Raw genomic sequence first — 5094 nt, 5'->3', positions numbered from 1 at the left:
AACATCGCGGGGTGGTGCGCATTGTATGGGTGTGTAACATTACAGTCACTAGTAGGAGTGAGAAAAACATCAAGGGGTGGTGTGAATCATAGGGTCTGAATTAGGATAGGCAGTGAGTGGCAATGTAGGATGGAGAAAAGCACCACGGGGTGGTCAGCATGGGGAGTTCAGGAAACATGGAGTGGCAATGTAGGATAGGTTTCTGAAAAACATCGCGGGGTGGTGCGCATTGTATGGGTGTGTAACATTACATTCACTAGTAGGAGTGAGAAAAACATCACGGGTGGTGTGAATCATAGGGTCTGAATTAGGATAGCCAGTGAGTGGCAATGTAGGATGGAGAAAAGCACCACGGGGTGGTCAGCATGGGGAGGTCAGGAAACATGCAGTGGCAATGTAGGATAGGTTTCTGAAAAACATCGCGGGGTGGTGCGCATTGTATGGCTGTGTAACATTACATTCACTAGTTTGAGTGAGAACAACATCACGGGGTGGTGTGAATCATAGGGTCTGAATTAGGATAGGCAGTGAGTGGCAATGTAGGATGGAGAAAAGCACCACGGGATGGTCAGCATGGGGAGGTCAGGAAACATGCAGTGGCAATGTAAGATAGGTTTCTGAAAAACATCGCGGGGTGGTGCGCATTGCATGGGTGTGCAACATTACATTCACTAGTAGGAGTGAGAAAAGCATCACGGGGTGGTGTGAATCATAGGGTCTGATTTAGGATAGGCAGTGAGTGGCAATGTAGGATAGAGAAAGGCACCAGGGGTGGTCAGCATGGGGAGGTCAGGAAACATGCAGTGGCAATGTAGGATAGGTTTCTGCAAAACATCTCGGGGTGGTGCGCATTGTATGGGTGTGGAACATTACATTCACTAGTAGGAGTGAGAAAAACATCACGGGGTTGTGAGAATCATAGGATCTTAATAAGGATAGGTAGTGAGTGGCAATGTAGGATGGAGAAAAGCACCACGGGGTGGTCAGCATCGGAGGTCAGGAAACATGCAGTGGCAATGTAGGATAGGCCTCTGAAAAACATCGCGGGGTGTTGCTCATTGCATGGGTGTGCAACATTACATTCACTAGTAGGAGTGAGAAAAACATCACGGGGTGGTGTGAATCATAGGGTCTGATTTAGGATAGACAGTGAGTGGCAATGTAGGATGGAGAAAAGCACCACGGGGTGGTCAGCATGGGGAGGTCAGGAAACATGCAGTGGCAATGTAGGATAGGTTTCTGAAAAACATCGCGGGGTGGTTCGCATTGTATGGGTGTGTAACATTTCATTCACTGGTAGGAGTGAGAAAAACATCACGGGGTGGTGTGAATCATAGGGTCTGAATTAGGATAGACAGTGAGTGGCAATCTTGGATGCAGAAAAGCACCACGGGGTGGTCAGCATGGGGAGGTCAGGAAACATGCAGTGGCAATGTAGGATAGGTTTTTGAAAAACATCCCGGGGTTATGGGCAATGTATGGGTGCGTAACATTACATTCACTAGTAGGAGTGAGAAAAACATCACGGGGTGCTGTGAATCATAGGGTCTGAATTAGGATAGACAGTGAGTGACAATGTAGTATAGAGAAAAGGACCACGGGGTGGTCAGCATGGGGAGGTCAGGCAACATGCAGTGGCAATGTAGGATAGGTTTCTGAAAAACATCGCGGGGTGGTGCGCATTGTATGGGTGTGTAACATTACATTTACTAGTAGGAGTGAGAAAAACATCACGGGGTGGTGTGAATAATAGGGTCTGAATTAGGATAGGGAGTCAGTGGCAATGTAGCATGGAGAAAAGCACCACGGGGTGGTCAGCATGGGGAGGTCATGAAACATGCAGTGGCAATGTAGGATAGGTTTCTGAAAAACATCTTGGGGTGGTGTGCATTGTATGGGTGTGTAACATTACATTCAGTAGTAGGAGTTAGAAAAACGTCACGGGGTGGTGTGAATCATAGGGTCTGAATTTGGATAGGCAGTGAGTGGCAATGTAGGATGGAGAAAAGCACCACGGGTTGGTCAGCATGGGGAGGTCAGGAAACATGCAGTGGCAATGTAGGATAGGTTTCAGAAAAACATCGTGGGGTGGTGCGCATTGTATGGGTGTGTAACATTACATTCACTAGTAGGAGTGGGAAAAACATCACGGGGTGGTGTGAATCATAGGGTCTGAATTAGGATAGGCAGTGAGTCGCAATGTAGGATGGAGAAAAGCACCACGGGGTGGTCAGCATGGGGAGGTCAGGAAACATGCAGTGGCAATGTAGGATAGGTTTCTGAAAAACATCGCGGGGTGGTGCGCATTGTATGGGTGTGTAACATTACATTCACTAGTAGTAGTGAGAAAAACATCACGGGTGGTGTGAATCATAGGGTCTGAACTAGGATAGGCAGTGAGTGGCAATGTAGGATGGAGAAAAGCACCACGGGGTGGTCAGCATGGGGAGGTTAGGATACATGCAGTGGCAAAGTAGGATAGGTTTCTGCAAAATATCGCCGGGTGGTGCGCATTGTATGGGTTTCTAAGAGGCCTTTCACTAGTAGGAGTCAGAAAAACATCACGGGGTGTTGTCAGTCAGAGGGCCTGAATTAGGATAGGCAGTGAGTGGCAATGTAGGAAGGAGAAAATCCCCACTCGGTGGTCAGCATGGGGCAGTTAGGAAACATGCAGTGGCAATGTAGAATAGCTTTCAGAAAAACATCGCGGGGTGTTGCGCATTGTATGGGTGTGTAACATTACATTCACTAGTAGGAGTGAGAAAAACATAACGGGGTGGTGTGAATCATAGGGTCTGAATTAGGATAGGCAGTGAGTGGCAATGTAGGATGGAGAAAAGCACCACGGGCTTGTCAGCATGGGGAGGTCAGGAAACATGCAGTGGCAATGTAGGATAGGTTTCTGAAAAACATCGCGGTGTGGTGCGCATTGTATGGGTGTGTAACATTACATTCACTAGTAGGAGTGAGAAAAACATCACGGGGTGGTGTGAATCATAGGGTCTGAATTAGGATAGGCAGTGAGTAGCAATGTAGGATAGAGAAAAGCACCACAGGGTGGTCAGCATGGGGAGGTCAGGAAACATGCAGTGGCAATGTAGGATAGGTTTCTGAAAAGCATCGCTGGATGGTGCGCATTGTTAGCTTTTCTAAGAGGCCATTCACTAGTAGGAGTGAGAAAAACACCATGGGGTGGTGTGAATTTGAGGGCCTGAATTAGGATAGGCAGAGAGTGGCAATGTAGAATGGAGAAAAGCACCTAGGCGTTGTCAGCATGGAAAGGTCAGGAAACATGCAGTGGCAATGTAGGATAGGTTTCTGAAAAATATCACGGGGTGGTGCGCATTGTAAGAGTTTCTAACAGGCCATTCACTGGTAGGAGTGAGAAAAACATCACGACGTGGTGTGAATCTCAGGGCCTGAATTAGAATAGGCAGTGAGTGCCAATGTAGGATGGAGAAAAGCACCACGGGGTGGTCAGCATCGGGAGGTCAGGAAACATGCAGTGGCAATGTCGTTTACATTTCTGAAAAACGTCGCGGGGTGGTCCACATTGTTAGGGTTTCTTTCAGGCCATTCACTAGTAGGAGTGAGAAAAACATCATGGGTCGGTGTGAATCGGAGGGCCTGAATTAGGATAGGCAGTGAGTGGCAATGTACGATGGAGAAAAGCACCACGGGTTGGTCAGCCTGGTGAGGTCAGGAAACTTGCAGTGGTAATGTCGTTTAGATTTCTAAAAAACATCTCGGGGAGGTGTGCATTGTAAGGGTTTCTAACAGGCCATTGACTAGTAGGAGTGAGAAAAACATCACTGGGTCGTGTGAATCTGAGGGTCTGAATTAAGATAGGCAGTGAGTCGCAATGAAGAATGGAGAAAAGCACCATGGGATTGTCAGTATGATGAGGTCAGGAAACATGCAGTGGCAATGTCGTTTAGTTTTGTGTAAAACATAATGGGTAGTGCGCACTGTAAGATTTTCTAAAGTGCCAATCACTATTAGGAGCGAGAAAAACATCACGGGGAGGTGTGAAGCTGAAGGGCTCAATTAGGAGAGGCAGTGAGTGGCAATTTAGGAAGGAGAAAAGCACCACGGGGTGGTCAGCATGGGGAGGTCAGGAAACATGCAGTGGCAATGTAGAATAGCTTTCTGAAAAACATCGCGGGGTTTTCCGCATTGAAGGGTTTCTAACAGGCCATTCACGAGTAGGAGCGAGAAAAACATCACCGGGTGTTGTGAATCTGAGGGCCTGAATGAGGATAGGCAATCAGTGGCAATGTAGGATGGAGAAAAGCACCACGGTGTGGTCAGCATGGGGAGGTCAGGAAACATGCAGTGGCAATGTAGGATAGGTTTCTGAAAATCATCGCTGGGTGGTGCGCATTGTATGGGTGTGTAACTTTAAAGTCACTAGTTGGAGTGAGAAAAACATCACGGGGTGGTGAGAATCATAGGGTCTGAATTAGGATAGGCAGTGAGTGGCAATGTAGGATGGAGAAAAGCACCACGGGGTGGTCAGCATGGGGAGGTCAGGAAACATGCAGTGGCAATGTAAGATAGGCCTCTGAAAAACATCGCGGGGTGGTGCGCATTGCATGGGTGTGCAACATTACATTCACTAGTAGGAGTGAGAAAAACATCACGGGGTGGTGTGAATCATAGGGTCTGAATTAGGATAGGCAGTGAGTGGCAATGTAGGATGGAGAAAAGCACCACGGGGTGGTCAGCATGGGGAGGTCAGGAAACATGCAGTGGCAATGTAGGATAGGTTTCTGAAAAACATCGCCGGGTGGTGCGCATTGTATGGGTGTGTAACATTACATTCACTAGTAGGAGTGAGAAAAACATCACGGGGTGGTGTGAATCCTAGGGTCTGAAATAGGATAGGTAGTGAGTGGCAATGTAGGAAGGAGAAAATCCCCACTCGGTGGTCAGCATGGGGCGGTCAGGAAACATGCAGTGGCAATGTAGAATAGCTTTCTGAACAACATCGCGGGGTGTTGCGCATTGTAAGGGTTTCTAACAGGCCATTCACTAGTAGGAGTGAGAAAAACATCACGTGTTGGTGTGAATCTGAGGGCCTGAATTAGGATA

Source organism: Cavia porcellus, unplaced genomic scaffold (assembly GCF_034190915.1).
Source record: "Cavia porcellus strain 051 isolate PalLab524CR breed Dunkin Hartley unplaced genomic scaffold, mCavPor4.1 scaffold_26, whole genome shotgun sequence".
In the NCBI taxonomy this organism is placed as follows: domain Eukaryota; kingdom Metazoa; phylum Chordata; class Mammalia; order Rodentia; family Caviidae; genus Cavia; species Cavia porcellus.
This window is presented reverse-complemented; position numbering follows the sequence as displayed.